The sequence below is a fragment of the Sipha flava genome, unplaced genomic scaffold (assembly GCF_003268045.1).
Source record: "Sipha flava isolate LNK unplaced genomic scaffold, YSA_version1 236_pilon_pilon, whole genome shotgun sequence".
Lineage (NCBI taxonomy): Eukaryota > Metazoa > Arthropoda > Insecta > Hemiptera > Aphididae > Sipha > Sipha flava.
Window position 1 is genome coordinate 1,257,582 of NW_020272878.1, and position 23,896 is coordinate 1,281,477.

The 23,896-nt window shown below is 26.3% G+C and overlaps 1 protein-coding gene across 1 annotated transcript in view; it reads left to right on the plus strand.

Annotated features, from left to right (window-relative positions):
• Window positions 1-23,896, plus strand: part of LOC112683787 (contactin-4-like) — a 577,774-nt gene that overhangs the window by 78,162 nt on the left and 475,716 nt on the right. The gene's annotated exons all lie outside the window — the stretch shown is intronic.

Here is a 23,896-nt window from a genome sequence, read left to right on the forward strand (position 1 = left end):
TTTTTAAATTATTAAATTTACTAATTTGTAATTTTAAATGTACCTACCTAATTTTAAAAATTCTAAGAATAAAACTGAATTTTTATATATAATACATGTTTTTACAACAAAAGTTAGTATTCTATACTTTATTTAGGTTTCATACCATTGCCGAAAAAGAATTTACTAAATATTATATTTAGAGATTGAAATAATATAAAATAAATTGCGAATTATATCGAGATGGATCCATTTGATCAATTCATAAATAGTGAATAACAAGTGTGTTGGACGACGTTTTTTTTAAAAAGGAATTTATAAAACAATTTTTTTTTGTTACCATTTTTGTCCTATACGTATTATGTTACATTACGAATTATTATAAAAATAATATTATTATATTATGTATGTGTTTTTCATATATAAAATGAATACATTAATTCATTATCGTCTGTTTATAATTTTTTTTGTTCATCTGGAAAATATTCATATTTTTTATAAACACCAGATAAAAAAAAAAAAAATTGAATTATTTATCCACAGAGAAAATGCGAGTCACGTTTACGTCGATATCCCTGGGACTGAACTGAATCGTTTCTTCTCTGTACAGTAACGAAAATATATGAAAAAAGTCCTCTTGGATGACTAATGTCCTTTGTACGTGCTCGAGACTGATGATTAATTTTAACATTTAATTTCAAAAAAATAAATTAAATAAAATAACCGAAATTATTATGACCCATATTCTTGAAGTCAACAATATTATTATAAGCTATACAAAAGGTACAAATATGCATTTTTATAACCAAATACGATTATTTACATTTTAATTGTCAAACTCGCACACACATTTCAACTGCTAAGAAACAAAATGGCTTTTACTTCAAAGGTCATCTTATGAAAAGCTGATATTAATGTTAAAAAAAACATCATAACTATATTAACTCTTAAACGTGCTTACTATCTATTAAAATATTAATATATCATTTTACTGAAGATTTTTTAATTGAAGCTTAAAATTATTGATAAGCACAAAAATAAAGTCACGATTATAAAAAATAAGACATTTTCAACGTGTATACAACCAATCGTAGAACTTTTTTTAGTTTTTATTCAATAAATATATTAGAAATTCTGTTGGGAAGAAAACTTAAAATCTGAAAGGTTATGAGTAGTAGCTTATATCAATATTTCGTATGTTTATTTCATATGTATTAATATTCTTCATTATCCGGATGTAAATCTTTGATTAATTAATTTTTTTGATAAGTGAATAATGTTTTCGATGTTAAAGTAAAATAAAATTTGTATACCTACTCAAGATAATTATATTGTTATATTCAATCTATTATTTTGTCTACAGTAAAAAAAAAAAAAAAAATATTTTCATATAGAAACCTATTTGATTACTGTTTTCTTTAACGGTCGACAAAAACAATATTAAATAATCGTGTCAATCCATTTTTAATAATAAATAAGTGGATATTAATTATGTTAGTTAAATTTGAAATGTGAGGTATAAAAAACAGAAAAAACTAACAAGGAAAAATAATCCTAAGGAATAATAAATTGTTTTTACTAATGTGTGTTTAGGCTAAGTATAAAAAAAAAAAAACAGCGTTACAACATTTCAATTTCTATAAAATAAATTCGAAAACAACGTACTTGAATCAACAAATCAAATAAATCGCTCGCACAAAAACTATTGAGATTTTACAAACACGACAATGTAAAGCTGTAGTGATCATTATGCAGTATTTCTAGATTGTAATGATTTATTTGACTACAGTGTTTCCATGTAATATTTAAAATGACTATAAGTTTGATACATGATCAGATAATTTGTGGGAAATGAAAATGGCCGTAAAAGTATATAGTAATCGTGTAAAATCTCCTTAAAGCAAAAAGTTTTAAAATTTCATATTGTTATACAAAGAAAATCTGATATATCTATTCATGTATTATTTATTTGTTTATAATTAAATTAAGTATTTCGAAAAAATCCCATCTCGAGTTTTTATCAAAATAGACTTTTCCGCACTTTTATTTCCATTTACTCATACAGACCGATATTTTATGAACGTTAAAGGCCCAAATTTGTTTTCTATTGTAACAAAATATCCCCTTTTTTTTAACAAAATTTCGAAAAGGAATCATATTGTTGACATGATGAGCTTTTTTTGAAATTATCAAAACAAAAAAAAGAAAACAGGTATTGGAAACACTAAACTACAAAAGCACGTAGTTATAAGACATTTTGTCAAGGGAAAAGCGTAAAATAAAAATAAAAGATAGGTTGTTCATTTATCAATAATTTGTAGATTTAATAATAATCAGTTATATGGACACAAATCTTAGCAATAATAGTTAAATAAAAATAATAATTATAAATAAAATCAGTGTTTTAAGTTTCTTGAAAAATTTTTATTATCAGATTTAAGCCCATTTTGAAATTCCCAATTTAAATTAATTTAAAAATTTAAAGCTCACCACATAACAGTTTAACAATTTTGAAGTACTCTCGCTAGATATTTTTTATGGAATGAAATATAAACAAAATCTTATTAGAACCAAATACAGACTATTTTATAGTGGTACTCAAAATCCAAGTATATTGATCGAATCGTAATCGCCAAAAAAAAAAAAAAAATAAAAAATAATCTAAATAAAATCATTCCAAATTTCTATATTTTAGTGTCAATAAAATTTATTTTGTAAATATTTACTTCACTTAACACTCTATCGAAATTTGTTTGAATCGATTTGCATAGGTACCACAACTCCATATTAATTTTGTTTTAGGGTTGCGATTTTCATTGTGGATTATATATACTGACTAGTTTATTGAAACGCCTAAAGGACTTAGGGACTTGTAAGCTCAAGTGATATATCTGAATTAATAAGAAAGAAGTGGAATACATAACAGTAACGACCAAAACATAATAATTATACACATTTGTACAGCCGCTCATCATGAATAATAAAATATCACTATTAATATTAATTAGGTTTTATAACTAGGGATATATAATATTTAAATAGATTATGTGTTGTTAATGGTTATCACTAAATAGTTTTCAACATGATATTATATTTAGTATTTTCGTTATTGTAAATGTTGCTACTGTACCTACAATCTACGCGAATACATATTTTAAACAAAACTTACTACTGTCGCATTTCGATTGCGTTTAAAAATTAAATTAAGTTGTAAAGACTAATGAATAAAACATTTCTACGATTTACAGACTAGCTTTAGGTATTTGAATTGTAAAAATACATTTAATGTCTAAAAATAATTAATATATTCATTTTTATTGTGTATAAATGATTAAAGAAATAATGAAATTATATTTCAAACAATTTACTTTGAACACTCTAAGAGAATGATACCATTACAAAAGTTTAAATGGTTATTTTACCATCGTTTTATCCTTTTAATTCTTACGCTTTAGCAAGATATATTAGACAAACTGGCGTGAGATCAAAAAATATGTACAACAAAGTTGTTCTATTAAATAAAAATAATGACATAAAAAGGTTAAGATATGTCCGGATATGCTAAATATAATAAAAATTTTCCTTATTTTTTATGAAATTTATCTGAAAATGAAAATGAATTTAACATACATATATATATATATATATATATATGTATGTTATATACGATTGGACTGAACATTTATTTATTAAAATCTTTATTGATACCAATACCTATTTAAAATTTTAAGAAATAAATACAATTTGTATATTTAGATAATTTGTGTAAAATTAGTGAAAAATAATATGTCTACTTTCATTGTATCAATAATTATTTTAAAATGTTCTTAATAAATTAAAATAATCCTTTAGTTGCATTATTGAGTGTCACATTTTCAATTTAATTAATTTTAAATAAAATTATTTATAGCTTTTATTTAAGTAACTAATAAGAACAAAATGTTGTAATAAATCAAACCATAATATTATTTCAAACTCAATAATAATATTAAATAAATGTAATTGATATTTGTAATTATATCCTTTGTAATAATATCTGTTTAATAAATGTGATCATAATTGGATAGTTACAAATTTAATTTATCTTTTTAAATATTCATATAATAATAACAATTGTATAACTATTAATTTTAGCAAGCATTAAACAGAACACAATTAAAATATATATATAATATAAAAATAGTTTGGAGAAATTCAAGAGAAAAGAAGAAGAATTTCAAATATTCTACAAAACTTAATTGATACGTATAAAGAGCTTTTTATAACAAATTGCTTAAAAAAAGGATAGAAACACTGATATTTATAATGTTTTAAAATGTGTACCGTAGTTGTGAGTAACATGATTAATATTATTTTTAAATTTATAATACATTTTTACTATCTATTTTCTGTTTGTTTAATGAGATTTTAATAATTCATAAATGTTGGCTCTTGATCCAATATAATTAAATTGTTATTAATAATATAAAATATTTATTAAATGTATTACGAATTATTTTTTTATTTTTTTATTTGGATTATCTATATCATCACGTATTTCATTTATGACATATTTATTTTGTTTTCTAATAGTGACCTTATAAATTATTTTGTATCCTTACCAGCTATAAATACTTTACCTTGATTATACAATAATTTAGCATGTATCATTAAGTAGTTAAATACATTTGTATAACGATTATTTTTTATTTTACTAGTTATTTTATTTTTATTTCTAATAGAAACAATAAAACCACTTAAATTGTTTTGCTTTTTATTAATCGATATGATACTTAAATAATAGTCAACTATTAACTCACAAGGTTTTCATTTAATTTCATTGTAGACATTGGTTGATAGTTGTTGCTATAAAAAAAAAATTCTTACTGTCTCTATAAAACCATGTGCTATTGATAACATTTTCTTGGTAATATCATATACAAATATTATTTAAGAAAATCTTATTCGTTTAAAATCATTATAAATACTATTTTTACTGTTAATGTTTGTTTACGGTTTACTTTCTCAATAATTGAGTATAATGTTCTAGAAAAATGTAAACAATTTTTATATCAACTCAAGTGTGTTCTAGTTTGTCAAAATGGTATCCCGGTGTCTGTTATTTATTTAAATAATCAATTTAATGCATCTAAACATAATAAGCAACCATTTAGAATCGTATTGTAATTCGTAAGTATTTTTGAATAACAAAATAATACGGAAATGCTAGTAACAAAAGAAATAACATTTAACACATTGTAATAGAATATAATTTTAACAAAAATACGAGTATACAGCGAGAATTATGCACAATATTTTGTATTATGTTTCTAACGTATATTATGAGTTTTTCGATTTACTTTTATGAAAAATATGTAATCTATATCTTGTATCATAAGCATTTCGTCACAATATTTATTGATATTTCAACTTCAGTACTAAGTTAATAAATAATAGTAGTCATAAAAAACGTAGAATTTAAAATTTATATCCAAAAGTTCTAAACAGAAATTATATATAATTATTCTATTAACTTTATATAGGAAACATTATCACTATGGGCTTTAATAGTACTATGTAAGTTAAAATGAATCATTATTTCTATGACCACACACATTTTGTATTTTAAATATAAGTTAAATAAACTTTTTTTTATTTTATTAACTAATTAATATTCAAGATTAATAATATGTATACGATAAACGGTTCTGTACCTGTACAACGTATCGTAAGTTACCTAGTAGTATTATTAAGTTTCAGAAATTACAAAAATCCGATTCGGCACATATAATTTTCCACCGTAAATCCTCATACGGTTCAAACTATTCGTTTTGCTTCGTATAGTGAAAGTATAATATAATATATCGGCATGGGCAAAATAAGAAAGGCAAAATTGTAAGTTCATAAGTACAATGAAAATATCAGCATTGGACTTTCGATTAATTTTATAATTGCCAATTGATTTTAAGACCCAAATATGTCGGTATTAATTACGTTCAATAAATCCAGACTCTCTACACCTTTATTTTATAGTATTAATGTAAAATACAATATCATCCGAAAAATTACAACTTAAAGGGTATTATTACACTTTCAAGTTTTAATGCTGGGTATACGCATGTTAAGACAACAAAACAAAGCCTAGACTAAACTTTTCAAAACGCAAACGGAACATTTTAAATTGTTTATAAAACTAAAAAGGAAACAATAACCAAACTAGGTGTGTGAACCCAGCTAATTACTCAATGATTGAAAAGCTGTATAATATTATATTTGATTGTATTTTTTGAATATTTAGTTATAATAACTAAACTGTATTTCAGTAATTTTATTTCTTAATTACATAAATATATGTATGGTTGATAAGTTAACTAGTTCGAGGACCTTCGTTAAGATAAAACGTCAATTAAAATGAAATCAATAACATAAGAGCTAAGATAAAATTTCGTAAATAATATTGGGAAAATAATATCTGTGATTCATCAAAGTGCACTTTTTTTAAAGTCTATTATCATATAAAATATGCTATATTTATTGAGGAAGCCAAATATTTTTGAGGGGTTTTAGGTTATATACACCCAAATAAGCCCGAATTGCATTCAAGGTCATGAGTTCGAAATATTTCGTGTTACCTTTATCGTTGTACACACTGTATTTTTGTACCAATATAATCTATAAATCACTTTTACTCTGTAAAAATATATTTAATAATTTTCCTTATTTGTTTTATTTTTATTTTTTTTTTTTTGAGGGGTTATAGATTGGACCCCTAAAACCTTCCTCATTGCTTATTTTCTGAAAATTGTGATATTTTGGGTAATAACAGCCAAATAATTGCACTGGATATATTTATATGGTCACATAAATATTTATAGAACACGTGACGAACGTTAAATACCCGATCAAAGTTCTAGACAAAATTATTTTATTAAACGATAAAAATACAATCAGTCCGTTGTCGAAAATAAAAATAATAATAATAATACATCTCGGATTTTAAGGGATGGACTTAAAGGGATGTTTTAATTATTTTCTACAATAAGACGCGGGAAATGTATTATTCGCTGTTATCTTTAACTAGATAGTTAAAGTAATACTGTAGGATTGCATACATTGCGTATGTCGTTGTTACGTCGTCGTTTTTGCCGTTGTATGCATAAGGCAGACTAATCTTTTAATTTTTACATTTTAGTTTGTATTTTTAATGAATCGATTCTTTTTGTTTTTCTTTATGGTCTCTTGCTATGTAATTGATATTTGCGCAACGATTCACAATGTACCGAAATATCTATTGTACTCTTTTATTATTTTTTCAAAAATCATTCACTTATGGTCATATTATTTGACCAGAAAAAAAGAAGAGGAGAAAAATAATGATATTTTAAATATTAATATTTTTTACTTATTCATGGGTAATACGTAAACTTAATAATTCAAACGAAAGCCCTAACCTAAACATTACCACCACTATGGCCGTAGAATTAAATTCATAATAATATCGGCATGAGTTTATAATAATTTTATTTAATCACTTCATAAACACATGTGTTCGCCTTATTGTCGGTGAGATTTCTATCAATCCTATTGGATTTTATAGAAATATTGGCGATCATAGTATCTTGTTTTTTATTCTATCTAATATAGATTACTTTGAACGTTATAACATGGATGTAATAAATAAAGATGATAATATGTACGTAATATTTATTGATGAACGATAACTCTAGACTATTATGCAAAATAATTATCGCTGCGTACAATAATTCATACATATACTAATAATAAAGTAATGGTTAGTTTTACAATCGGTTAATTTTATAATAATATTTAATATGGTTGTTTATTAGATTATTTTAATTCTTGGTAAATTCATAAAAACTATCAATCATATTTATTGCTATTAAATAACTAGAATATGTAAAATATGTAGAAATGTAGAATATGTATCTTGTTTCTGTTTCAAATATTTATACATAAAAGTACTTAAATCTGATTTTTGTTCAATATAATGACTTAAAAATAATATTAATTGCAATCTTTCTATTCTTAATTCAAAATCTGAAACTCTCATTAGCTAAAAACTATCTTTTATCTTTAAGACTGGCCTGTCTATTTAAATAAATATTTTATTTTACTAATATTATATAACGGTTAAAATAAATTGTACAAATACAAGATTACGATAATAAAAAAAAAAAAAAAATTCTTTGAAAAAATGATTGGAATTATAATTTCATAATATCAATTCATCTTGATTTTGAAAACAGTGAAATTAGTTAACAAAATATAATAGCTATTTAATATAAGAAACAACAAATGCTTAGATTTTACTTAATAAGGTATTTAAAAAAATTTAAATTTGGAGTTCGGAAATAAAAAGGGATTTACAAATTATATTAAAATTGTAATATTGTAAATTACCTAACTTACTTCTTTACTTCCGTAAACCAGCTAGTGAAAAAATATTATGAGTTAATACTATTAATTGTATCCACTCCAGGGTAAAATATCTAATAAGAAAATTTAAAAAATAAACTTCAGACGTTATTTCGTGTAAAAACATACACTGTTATAAAAACTATTATATTTATAAATGTAAATTGTAATTGATTATGGTACTAAATATCGACGTTCGGTAAAGTACCCTTAAGTCGCTTATTATTCTTTTATGTTCGTCGTTCGATTTTAAATATTTTATACAACACAATCGTCTACTCTTTGTTTTCCATGGGCATTTACATTCGAGGATTTTTCGATTGAATAATGAAATACTCTGAAACCGATTAGATTGTAAATATTAAATAAAAAGAATGAAATAAAAAATGAAAAACTATTAAATGATTATTAGTGGTAAATTAATATATAAATAAATAAACAAATAGTTTATATATAGAAATAAATAAGTGAATATAAAAGCTTTTTTTTTTTTTTTAATTGTGTTACAATTAGTTTCAACAGTTAAGTGACATGAAACACAGTATTGTAATTACTTTACTTATAGATAAGAAAGACAATAAAATATTTGATTAAATTAAAAAGCCTGTATGGTTGAAAAATGATAAAATGTATAATATAATATCTTTTTGTTGGACCGAAAAGATATGTTTGATAATGAAAGGAATTTTGGAAAGGTTTAAATGGGAAATAAGTTGAATCCGTTGAGTTGATAGACTAGAGCAGGAGAAGATTAGGTGGCTAATATCACAAACCATAGATTCATTGTGGAATGTGCAGAGAGGAGAATCATTCAAAGTTAGTTTTGAAGAATGGGAAGGGAGTAGTGTGTGACCAAAACGAAAAGAAATGACAAAGGGGATATACTTTTCCTGGAGAGATTAAGGTTGTGAAACCAGGGTAGTGGTAAGATAGATAGAGATATATTTCTATATCAAGTGGCGAAGTGGAGTGGGAGTAATCTCCAGTGTTTAAGCCAAAGGTTGGATATATAAGACCTAAGAATGGGAGTAAAATCTGACCATGGTATTTGTGCGCTTGGGGGATAATCTGAGAGCTGCCGAGGACTTGGCTAATTTTCCGGCGAATTCGTTATCGGCGATACCAGTGTAACCAGGTAGCTATAGGAACTGAATATCTATATCAGATTCAGTTAAACAATATAAAATGCGTCTGATAGTGATTATAAGGTGAGAAATTTGGGATTTGAAAGCAGTAAAAGGGAGAGCTTGAAGACAGGAAAGCGAGTCAGTGACGATAAGGAATTTACCCATTGGTAAAGTTGAAATTATATTGAGTGCTTCAATTATAGCAAAACATTTTGCAGCGAATGAAGATGCTGTGGGTGAGAGATTATTGGAGAAAGAAATGTGAAATTCAGGGATGTAAAAGGAGTAGTCAGCTGACAGGGGAGACACGGAGCCATCGGTGAAGATAAGAATGAAAAGCGGGAAATTACTATGGATAAAGTCAAAAATTATGTTGTTCACAAAGTTGGGAGGTAAGGAATTTAAAGAGGTTCATGAAAATTGTAGTAAATTTTTATTAGTGTGAGTGATAGGGGCAAGTAGTAAAGATTGAAAATTGGTTAGCTATAACGGAAGCTTCTTAGTTTGGATAATGTAATCACACGTAACTGTAAGATAATGTGCTGTTAGAGTGAGGACTAGGAAAGACTTTTGAATATAACGCCAAGAATAGTAAATCTCAAGGAAGGAGTTAAAAATGTAGGAGTTTTTTTTGATAAATGTTTTAATAAGAATTTACTGGCAAGCAATTTAACTCTTATGTGAAGTGGTTATCATAATGTTTCGACCTCAATAGCAGTAGACGGAGTGGATATCCAGGCTCAAATTATAGACCTTAAACAAGAATTTTGTAGTTTACTTATTTTATTAAGGAGTGAGAGGGTAGAAAAAACAACAATAATCAAATTTGGCGCGTACAATATAATTATAAATAAGTAAAAGAGTAGTAGGGTGAGATCCCCACCATGACGTTGCAATGGATCTAAGAAAGTTAGACCAGTGAGTGGCGAAATTAGTTAGGTCATGAAGGAAGGAAACCATTGGAGTTTATGATCCATGCTTAGACCAGGGCCGGTTATAGGCGTAAGCGACGTAGGCGCAAGCCTACGGCGGCAAAATTTATATTTATATAGAGGCGGCATATAAGAAAAATTAAATATCTTATTTTTCACGTTTATTTTATATTTGAACATATTTTAAAGTACAATATACAAACATAATGTGTAGATTGATAAAATTCCAAATCAACAATCAATAAAAATATAGATTATTTTTCCCTGAATTGCGATTACGTCTCGACACATGTTGTGCCTTTACAATTTAATCGATAATGTCACAATGACTGTTGTGTGTCATTCAATCTTACTGTACAGTGTAGTGTAGGTACATTCTTAATCGAGCTCAACAATATAATTTTTTTATAAATTAACTATCAAGGCATATACATATATCAAAACTACATTACATAATAGATAAATAATATAAATATATATTTTTAATTTACTGTAAAATTATTATTTAAATTTAAATATCATTATTGGTATATCGCGTGAATGATTCAATAGTATACTTAAAATTAATGTCATTAGTAAATTATTACAAACTATATCATTAAATATTCTCGAATCAATCAATCAGATAAACAATACCAAAATATTTTTACAAATATATCGTAGTGAAGAAAATTTAGAAAAAATACTTAAACAAGTAAGTAACTTAGCAAATGAACTTGGTGTGCAAGATAGTTTTTCGTTAAATCAATTTCGAACTCGACGTAGAAAAACTCATTTTGATTACGAATCTCGTGATACTCCTATAACAGATCCTAAACAGAATTTCAAAATAAATTTTTTTCATCAAATATTAGACAATATGCTCCAATCAATAAATGACCGATTTATTCAACTTGAAGACCATAGTAAATTATTTTCATTTCTTTATAATATTTCTAATGTCAATAATTATGAACATTTAATGAAGTGCTGCAAAGATCTTCAGCTAGTACTTTCTTAAAATGACGGTTTAAATTCTGATATAAATTCTGTTGAACTATGTGAAGAAATAAATACATTACAAAGACATTTGAAAAATGAAAATGATCCAAAAGCAATTTTACAATTTATATGTGAAAACAAATGAATAGAATTATTTCCTAATGTATATGTAGCACTAGGAATTTTATTAACACTACCAGTAACTGCAGATTCAGCTGAAAGAAGCTTTTCAAAACTATAAATTGTAAAGAACTATCTAAAATCACAAATTTCTCAGGATCGTTTAGTTGGATTAGCCAAAATTTCAATTAAAAATCAAATTGCGAATGATCTTGACATTGACGATTTAGTTAAAGATTTTGCGTCATCAAAAGCAAGAAAAGTACATTTTTAAAAATTATACTAAATATTGTATTTTATAATAACTATTGTAAATTCAAAATTGTAATACCTTAACAACAACCTATGTAATATTAATTTAATAATTTCTTTTTTATTATATAATAATTGACGAGTATAAAATGTTTTTTTAATTTTTATGCTCCTTTATATGACAATTTTTCTATTAAAGTTATAATAAAACAAAAGGCGGCAATTTCGATCTTTGCCTACATATAAAAATTTGCTTGCACCGGCCCTGGCTTAGACCTAAATATTTGCAGTTAGAAACGTAAAATAAAAAAGCTTAACCTGAAGTATTATAAGTATTATTAAAATTGTAAATTAGAGCTGCGATTTTAATTTTTTTATACTCAGACGGAATTTTATTTACTTTGATGGATTTTTAATTCAAAACCGGTCGTACTTCACAAATACAACTATCATATTGGAGGCTGAGCTTTTATTTATTTATTTCTATTATTTTTTTTTTTTATGTAAATATTACTCGGCTTGTGCGGTTTTAGAATTCTTAAGATAGTAAAAATTTGATAGGTATATAATGTAATTTAAATATACGTAGTTTCCGAATCAAAAATACAACTTATAGAATATCTATTCAGGTGTTCAAAATTTTATATATATGAAATATTTATATTATTTTGTAATAAATTGAATGCAGTCATTTTATAAACTAACCTAATATCTGCATGCTGTATGTTTAAAATACATCTATCATAAGGCTAAATAGCAAATGTAAAAAATATGCATTATTTAACATGGAATTCTAGATAAATATTAGTTATATAATATCCGAAAATATGGTAAACAACGTTGATCTTTAGTACATTTTACTGGGAATATTTCAAGTACTAATAAAAAATATTTTTTAATTATTTTAAATATTTCAGGTAAATTTACAAATTATTATTATTTTGTTGATAAACATAGATTATTTTACAACAAAAATAATATTATAACTATACTACAACTATATTTTTTCTTTTTATATTATACAACTATAACTAGTCATATTTAAGTTGTACAATGTTTTTAAAAATAAAATCCTTCTTTATTTATTTTTTATTTGCAGAATGAAAACATTATGAAAACTACGAAGAATTTTTAATGTAAGTACGTTTCCCGTTAAAAATACAATTAATTTGAGATTTTATTTCCGACGAATTTTATTTTAATTGATATTAAGTGAAAAGTTTTTGAAGAATTCTCTTAACATTTTTATTCCACTTACTGTACTGATTTAATCAGTTACAATTATAATTAGTTGAAAAAAAAAATCGTTATTTTAATTAATAAAATATCTCGGTAGCGTCACAAAAAAATATATTATTTTACTACTTGATATTAATTTAATGTTTAAAAATAAATATGAAATATAAATCAATGATAATTTTGACCAGTAGTTGGGGAAATTCAAACAATCGATAAAGCTGATATTGCTTTGCTCATAAATCATTATACCCTGTATTGTACATTTTATGTAATTTAATTTCTTAAAACTTTATTTACCGATTAAATTTAATAAGTGAAATATACGTAAAATATTTCCCATATATTTGCAATACAACATTGTGCGACAAATAAGACAATGCAATTCAATATTATTTGATTATCGAACTATATTGATTACTTTCTTGTTTTTTTTTTCCTATATTCCTTCAATGATAAAAAAAAAAAAAAATAACAGATTTACCATATTTGTTATTTATATTGATATTCCCATAAAACTTATAATGATAATAATATGATCAAGCGTTTCTGGGATTTTAAATGTGTATACCATTTAATTGGGTTACGCATAATTTTACAGTGCCAAAAAAATTAATTTTGAAATAGAATTAATTAACTAATCCAATTTATAGCTCGTATGATCTCGTATCCACAAAATAATTAACATACAGAAATTTATATTGGATTTTTTGGACACGATAATAAAATTTCCAGCAATTTTAAAATGTAGAGTGTTTTTGAAAACATCAGAAAGAAAAAAAAATACCATTAATATTATGCTCAACTGATTTTGACTAGGTAAAACGCTTATTTTACTTCGAATAAAAAAAATATACTTCAGGGTTTCAATCTTGTTTGAAAAGTTTTAGCTAAGTTTAATTTGTGTCCTGTTAAGAGAAATATTGTTGAATATACAGCGTATACATACCTATAATTTAGTCCAGTGTAATTTGGCCTTTAAATTAATAACCATGTTGAGTTTGGAGTTGAACGATGCAGTGTTTTTTCCACAAATTAGTTAGAGTTGACGCATATATAGTACACCCACACCATTATAATTTCTAATTAATAAGTTCACCGAATATAAATACTAACAAACTTAGAATGTTATTTTTCTGTAGTTACAAATAAAAATAATGGTCAAATTTAAATTTGTTAAAAGAATCAACAGATTCTATTATAATATTTAGAACATCAATTATTGATATATGTGTTCAACGTTTTTTCGATTTATATAATATAATATTACCCGATGATAAATCATATGGATATACGATTCATTATTGAACAAATCTGTTAACTCAAGTTTCAGCTCCACCGAAAACATGCCATTAGTAGTTAGAACGAAAATAGCCATGTAATTGGAATAAAATGTAAACTATAACTGTGTTAAAATTAACCTCAATGTCTAAAAACAATTAGGTTCTGAAAACAAAAAAAAATGTATTTCAAACAAAGTTATACCTGCAATGTGGTTTGAGATTTGACCGTTGTCAGAAATTACATTTAGGATTACAAAGCTACTAAACATTTTAACCAGAGAATTAAATAAACCTTTACTTAACGTGATCAATTTCTACAAACGTATGTTTTAGTAATTTTATTTAACTTTATTTAGATTGTGATTAAATATAATAATTAAAAAGGAGTGTTACGGTTCAAAATAAAAAACGTACGGCAATTATTTGTTTGATGTTAATAAAAATTAAATTTCCATAGATATTGCCAATTTTCAATGGTTTAAACGGATTTCAATTCCCCAAAAATTATGGTAAAGAAATGTGAAATATTTAATTAAATCAATGCTTTATCACAGCAGTTGCTGACTCGGGGTCTATGAGCGAGTATAAGGCGTATGTAAACAAAATGTGTGATAGCTAAAAAATATTGAATACTGTTCAGTTGGATCAATACTTTTTTAATGGCCATAGAACATTAATTTACGTAGTTGAATTTGGGTTGAATATTGGAATCTTACCATTACTGTCAATTCTGCTAACAATAAAATTAAGATGAAATTGACGAACTATCACTCGTATCTTGGGTAGATGCAGATGTTAGTGGAAAACCAAGAATTTCAAATAAGTTTTCTGATGATTATTGAGGTAGATCCAGAACTAAAAAAAAAAAAAAAAAATCATCATGTCAGAAAGAGAGACGCCAAACAATTCTCCACATCAATCAATATTATCATTGCAAATTTTGTGGGATCGGGTGAAAGAGGAGAAGGGGAATGTAAATAATTGACATTTTACTACTGTCATATAGATATGACGCATGCATGTAGTGAGTGAACCTTGTTCGCTCTAAATGTTATGAAAAGATCTTGTTAGCGTGTGCGGTGAACTCAACAGCCATGTTTGTCCTAGTTGCCCATGGGTCAATGATCAATTTATTACAAACTTGTCCCGAGGACAATTGACGATAGGGCCAATTATGGAAAAAAAAAAATGCTTATAGTAATTATGAACGTAACATGAAATTTTCGGTTGTATTCCTACTTTCAATGAGCATGCAAGTGTTTGACAGGTCAGAGTTCAGTTACTCTTGTTTTATTCGATTACCGAGAACATGGGTGGGTCTAATATTTCATTAAGATAACTTTAACTATAAGGTCAATTACAAAAAAAAATGCAAAAAAAACCTACAGAAACACTTCAATTAAGTATTTATACAAAATTAGTTTAAAATATATTACACTTATTTGAGCTGGAACGAATAAAGTTAAAGGTACGGAGCGGTTTAATGAAATTTTTTTTTTTTGGCATTAAAATGTTCTCCATTAGTATTCAATCTAATATTTCAGTTTAACTGTTGATGGTATAATAAGAATTTAACGTATTATATAAATTTAAAGACTATGAGTATGAGTAAATTTGAATAAGTAGCTTAGGTAAGCAATGCAATTTTATATAACCCAGTTAAAAATGTTTCAACGTGATCAATATAGCATTTTTAAGATATAAAACTAATTCCATTCTTAAAAGTCTTCAAATAAAATTACCGATACGAAATGATGGAAGCAATATTTTTAATATCATACCATACTACTACATACATTACTACCATACATTACTATATGCTATCTACTATACTACTATGCTAATATACTATCTCTATGTATAATCGAATAAAAAGATTTAAAAATATCCTTCGAACAATGTATCATGAGTCTCTATGATTCAGCAATTTATTATTTGTTTATAATTTATAAGGATAGTTTCTAAAAGAAAAGAAATTATAAGAATTTATCTAACAAAAACATAATAAAGGTAAAAACAGAAACTTAAAAAAAATCGTTATTATTATAATATAATATATTTGAATTATTAAACCCTTGTGGGACAGCCTGTATGTTTAAATAAGGGTGTATTTAAGTACACTTTAAAATTATAAACTAATGTCCAAGAATAATACGGTCCTTAATGTTGTTCTATCCCGTATATTAAAAGAAAAAAATTCCAAGTAGCTAAGTAGTATTTTTTATAATAAAACCATTTTATTCAAATCTATAAATTCTAAAACTAAACATTGACGTTGGTCTGAATCTTTAAAATATACCATTCTATATACGCATAAATATCCAGAGAAATATTTATACCTCGGTTCACTCGTAATATTTCAAAACTAGGAAATTAACGTTAATGTTTCATAATAAACTCTGTGGATATTGGCTATCATTAAAGCCCTTCAATAAACTTTCATAAAATACAAATATAACAATGACCAATATTCCATCCTTAGTGACTTCCATAAGTTTAATTTTTAAATTAAAAATAAGGAGAATTTATCGGATATGACATAACTTATCCACTGTCTTATATTGTCTTGCAAATCAAAATAAAATAAAAAAAATGGGAAAACTGTTCGATTAATTTTAACTCCCTACCTCCGCTTGATGAAAACGAGTGAGGTCAGACAAATCACATTTCTCGTCTGCAGCTTCAATGGAACCGATCCCGATAATTGCATTTCAAGACTATATCAAACTTCAATAATTGCTCGTATGGCAAAATCATCAGCGTACGCAAACGTACCACCAGGCTCAACGCAACTGATCACGTATAAAGCTCACACAAAGCTTTTTAATAGCGAAAGATAAGAAAAATGTTATCAAAACGTGTGAAACACTCAATATAACATTTAATGATCGATTGCAAAGTTTATTCGAATTCCAAAAATGTTCATTGCAAACCTATCGGAAGTACTCTTTCTGGAATCGACAACGATCACGAGTATAATGAAACTTCACAATGAAACTCACTTATAGTTTACTACTTTACCATTCCAGTATTTAGAATAATGTTAATTATTATTATTTTCTAGAACATCCTGTGTATAATGTATAATCATATGAACAAAAAATAAAAAACAATTAAAAAAATAATAAATAAATAATCATTCAATAAAAAATAAAAATGTAATTAATGTAAAAAACGGAACAAATACTGTACAAACTTGTTCTGATACCAAATTAATCGCATGAATATACATTTAGGCATTTAATATTATAAAATATAATATATTATACAATATAAAATATTTCTATATGAGTATTTTCTATTATTTATATATGTTACGGCTAGTGTTAGGAATATGGCTAAACTGTATTTGGCTAATATTTAAATTTCGGACTTTATCCAACAATATTTAACATTATCTAGATGCATATGGCTAATGTCTAAATAACATTATCCATACAAATAATTAAATGGTTTATTTCATACAAAAATTCTTTCATTTCTTCTCTTATTCAATAATATTTAATAATATCATAGATTATGGAATAATTTTAATAATAATAGAGTACAATTATTATTAAGAATTATTAAGTAAATGATAATATGTACATATTTTTATTACATAGATTTACGGCCACTTTTCATGACAATGGCAATGTAATGCATGGATGGCATGACTATTTTTACTCAATAGTCTAAGGACGGTTAAGTACTTTTCCCGAGAACGGTGGGACCCCTATCAATAGTTAATACCGAGATAAATATTATGGTCTCATCTAAAAATTCTTCAAAATTTTTATTTTTATATTTTTTTAAATTCCATGAACTTATTATCGAATGCAACATTTTACAAAAATATTTTTCTGGTCTTAAAAATCAAAATTAACTTAAATGGGATAAACGAAAAAATAATACGTTCATTTCAAGTTAATTTGTAAGGAAATAAGTTAAGTTAATTTATTAGTAATTAAATAATTTAAGTTAACAAGTTAATTTAACTTATTAACTCCCAGGCTTGAAAACAAAATATACCTATAGAGTACTACAAGCTGGTATCATAACTACTTACTAACTTGAGTCGGTGATTACGGTAGATTATTACGGACTGTCTCTATTGAGCACACATTATTGTATGTATCTGCATGCATATGAATTTTGCAATCAATATACATTTTAAAATAATATCAAAATGCACACAACTGTGTACAATATTTATATTATTGAAAATATTTTATTTACCACGTGTATGACTCACCTCTATACAACTACCCAACATATTGATATTCATGAAAAATTACAATTTCAAAATATTGTATTATTATTGTAAATAGTTTTAAAATTTTAATGTACCAATGGCTAATGTTATTCAGTCATAAGCCGATAACAGTTGGATAATGTTGGTTTTATTGGCTAGAGTTATGATTATATTAGTATTATTAATAAATTGCTTATTTTACAATAATATATTAAATTAATAATTCAATCGTGCTCATTAATTATATAATATTATTGAGTTTTGTCCATTTTTATAAGTGTGTACTTTAACAGTTTATAATTCAATTGAAATAATTTTTCAACTACCATTTATAATGATATCTTTGTAATCGGATATTTAAATTATTTTTAAGCGTTTTCGAATAACAAAAAAATATAATTTTCATTATTTCAATAGTTGTCATATTACTCAGAATTAATATGTTGGTTTAACGTACATTATTTCAACGTATATACACTAAAAAAACGTTAAGCGGGATATTTATTTTTCATTTTTTCTTGAAAATTATTAATTTATTTTCATTAAATGTTTTCGGTAAAGATTGTTATATGAATTTAAATTTATCACGGTTTGAATATAAAATTAATTAATTATTAACCTAAAAAATAATGATAACTATTATTGATGGTTTAAATGTTGTAATACTAAAATATAGGTCAGAATGTTGAGTATTAGTTAATTTTTGCATTATACTATAAACCATTTCGATAGCTTGTCACTTTCATAATATCTATTATATGATGTATAGAACGCTCTCATTTCTTATTTTATTAACATAAACACTGTTTACTCCGATAAAGTGCCAATCTAAAAACACTATATATATATATATATAGGTAGGAGAAAATTTTTATAGTTTACATTAACTCTATGAACGTGTTGCCAGCCTTCCTCCCCAGTAAAAATTAAAAAAAATATGTAAATAATTAGTACGCAATTCATAAGAATTCGCATGACCATTTTCAAAATTTGCACGACTCTCCTTTCCCTCCAAAATCGAAAATCCATGGGGAGGTTAGCAACACGTTCATTTTCACTCCTATAGCTTGAATTGAAGATGTTTATATTTGAATAAAGTTTTTAAAACTGATTCAATATATAAAAAACTTAATAATTGCAAAATGTATAAAAAACTATTGTAATTTTCTTTTGTGTACCCCATTTTCTCACTGTTTGTTTTTTCGGACAAATGAATTTACTATTTTTTTTTTTTTTTTTTTTTTATTAATTTTATTATTTTTATAATTGATAAATTGTTGACTTGAATGTTTATATATTTATGTGTTTGTATAAACTTTGAGTATATGGTTTCTTTTTTAAACAAAAATTGAATAATTTTGGCTTCCTATCAGAAACCTAAAACTTTTGATATAGAATAAAAACATGTTAGAGCTACGAAGGATTATTTATCTAAAACCTTCAAATATTAAAATGTATGTATTTGTATAAAAATATACACATTCATGTGAAAATTATAATATGAGTAGGTGTGATTTCTTCAATCATGAGAACATGTATCAATGTACTAGTGCAGGGGTGGCCAACATTAATAGGTTCACGAGCCACACGACAAGGGCTCTCAGGGTTGTGAAGATTCGAGAGCCGATCAGCGCAATTATAAAGTCTGTCAAGTTAAATAAAGCAGCACTTACTTGTTTTACCGTAGACCATCAGATATCGATGCAAGGTTGAAAAAAAGGACAAATGCAGAATTCAATTGCCCTGGAACCGAATATTCTTCAACACTCGTACAAAGAACACAAGTCGAACGGATTAAAATCACAAATCAAAATAAATCGCACGTATAAACTCTCTCGTTAATCTTATGATCGCACCGCATACACAAACGACCAAAAAATAATTGCTTCGTTGATTTTACGATCGGTGGCGTATGCACTGACGACCTAAGATCAAGAGCTCCGGGATGGGTAGTGTGTGTCCCTGTTATATAGGGACATATATTGGCATGGATCTTGGGCGGTCCTTTGAAGATTAGTCTTGTTCGATTTGTGTTGTCCGTGCGGGTATCGAAGGAACCGTTATTTATTTATTTAAAATGATTTAGAATCACGTACATACGAACAGTATACATTATTATAAAATATTTGTGCCGTCTTTTACAATCGAACGATGCACAACATTACAATTACAAGAGTCAAATACAAAATAAATACAGATAAATTTTTAATAATATAATAAGTAAATTTTAATTTTATAAATAAAGTGCGAGCCGTATCTAACAATGACAAGAGCCACATATGGCTCGCGAGCCGCAAATTGACCATCCCTGTACTAGTGATGATAATAATAACAGGAATCGAAAAATATACACACTTCATAATTTCCAATAAAATCAATGATTTGTAAATTATTTATACGTATCGAAAGCATGGTCAAAATATTAGCGACGCAATAGCACTACATGCCATATATTATTTTTGCTTAAAACAATGACTTATAATTTGATAACCGTACATTATTCTAATATTTTAATCAACTCAATATCAATAAAATGTTTTTGGATCTAAAAGACGAATGTGTACATTTTAAATTACAGTAAAACAAAACGGTGATAATATATTGACCTACGGAATTACTATTTTACTGTACAATTATAGAGACTGAATACCCAAAACGTAACCACTTTAAATTCGTGTTAATTAATTTAACAATGAACCTCCTACCACGCATAGACACACACACACACACACACACACACAGTTTTGGAAACGGTTCCAGAAAATATTGTACATGTTGAATAGGTAGGTATATAGATAGCCATAATGTTGTTACAACAGTTGGACTACGGTAAATCATTTTCAATTTCCTGCACACGTTTTCCGAACACCGTTTTAACAAAAAGAATGTTAAATAGTTCTTGAAACTAATATAAATCTACGCGTACGCGCACACACATGTACACTTCAAAATTCATGTGATAACTATGAACACATTATACATTTGTACGCAGGTAGTTAGAACATACATAACGGAACACAGAAAATTATCATCAACTAAAAATTTACAGGTGCACTAGATGAGAAAGCCATTTATATGTATATTTCGTTTGAGGATTAACTATAAAAACTTAAGTATAAGACCCATATGAATGTAAATGATTAATAAACATGTAACGTATGAATATTTTTAGACTCATTTTGACATACTTACTGGGAAAAATGAAGGAAAGAGTGTTTTAATAAACTTTACTATTTTATTTTATTTTTGTGGGATATAATTTATAATGCATTAGCTTTAACGCAAATATTTTTAGAATAAAATTTGATAAGTTTTTTTACATCATACAACATAACAATAATAATTACACATTTAGCGATTTTTTTTTTCTAATTAAAAGAGGAGAAAAAATGTTTTTATGTAGCATCCATTGACAATACTGTCAAATCCATCAAAACGTATTGAAATAATTATATTCGATCCGCTAAAGAAGAAAAAAATAAAAACACACTTGGTTACAGAATCACATTTTACAACATGTTTGCTTTATTCCTTCAATTAAATTACACAATCGTTACGGACTCAGATCATGAGAAAAAAAAATAAGACGTCAAACACACAATATATAACGTATAGGCAAAACTTTGGATAGGCAGGGTAAACTATTTTTTATTTTTCGTTTCTAAAGATCTCGGCGAATGAGTATCGGTGTAAATGCCACAGAAACGTCAGTGAAATGCAAGAAAGTCGTAGGAAAACGACTCTTTTCTATTTTATAGATATTGATTTACATGCGCTGTAATTGTACCGTGAACTCCATCTGAACACTTTGCGGACTACGCACAGATTTTGATAGAAATCATCAACTTTTCATTAATTTGACGTACGTATGCACAAACGATTTCTGTCCGTTAATGTACAGTATAAATGTATGTAAGGACATTTTATAATACAGACCCAGTCATTTAACCACCATCACCATACTTTGTGTTGGTTGCACTGGAGTGCCGTACGTTTACGATTATTTGGCACTTAATTTATCTCAAACTGTTCGACGTAAACATTTTCGCGTAACAGTACGTAAACGTTTATTCAGTATTAGTTTGTAACGCACTCGTTGTACGGCATCATGAAATGGAAGGCCATTCGACTGCAGGGCCCAATACATGTCCTCTACCATTTTATTATAAATCTGTACAATACAATGTATTTACAATAGTATATGGGTCACCAGACGTAACTTTATCCATTAATATTCGCACCGAAAGTAGAAAATCTTTAAGGGATGTCGTTGAATCATATCTTCGAAGAACCATACGTACGTGATTATTGTACGATTTAACTGATATAGTGTAGGTGTGTGTGTGCATCAGGCGCGGATTCAGGGGGGGGCTATGGGTGCTCGGGCACCCCCTGTCGCCTTGGCCACCAACAAAATAAATTTATATTATAAATTATGTTATTTCTTATTTTTCAAAATAAAAATAATAATAATAAATAATATCGGTTATTCCGTTATCGGAATTTAAATAATTTAATATCAGATATCAAAAATAGATTTTTAGGTCACGGACACGAAACGATTATGTATTTACAATATTTAATACCATTTTTCCTACTTGAAGATACAGATATCGAAAAAATTATTAAATCGGCCAAATTTTATATCGATGATCTAATTGGCTCGATAAAAGAGGTTAGAGGTGAAGTTACTTTGTGGAAACAATTTTGGAAATCCCAATTAGATTAACCTAAAACTGCTATAGAAGCTTTGACTCATGCATCTGAATTTTATCCTAATATAAAGGAATTGCTAAAAATTATTTGCGTTATACCAGTCACCACTTGCACCGCAGAAAGAATATTTTCCTCACTTCGACAAACAAAAACATATTTAAGATCAACAATAGGAGAGGATAGATTAAATGGACTTATGCTTCTTAATATTCATAGGGATATTAAAATTACTCCAGAGGAAGTTATTGAAGAATTCAATGAAAAACACCCAAGAAAATTACAGTTACAATATATGTAAGAAATTATTGTTATTTTTAAGTTTATATTTAATAAATACTGATGTATGAAAAAAAAAGTTAGCACCAATAAATCAAATAGAAAATATTAATTTAAATAAATAGAAAGGTGTAACAATCTTTTTTTTTTTGAGCACCCCCTGTCAAACTTTTCTGGATCCGCGCCTGGTGTGCATACTATTGATGTAAATCGGTCAAGGTTTAACTACTCTTGGTCGAACTTCTCAACGGTGCGGACAATTCGATGTATTCCATTCGATAAACACGTGGTGCGGTTTCGTGGACGTCAGACGAGGACTGCGAATGCCTGCGGGAAATAATATTC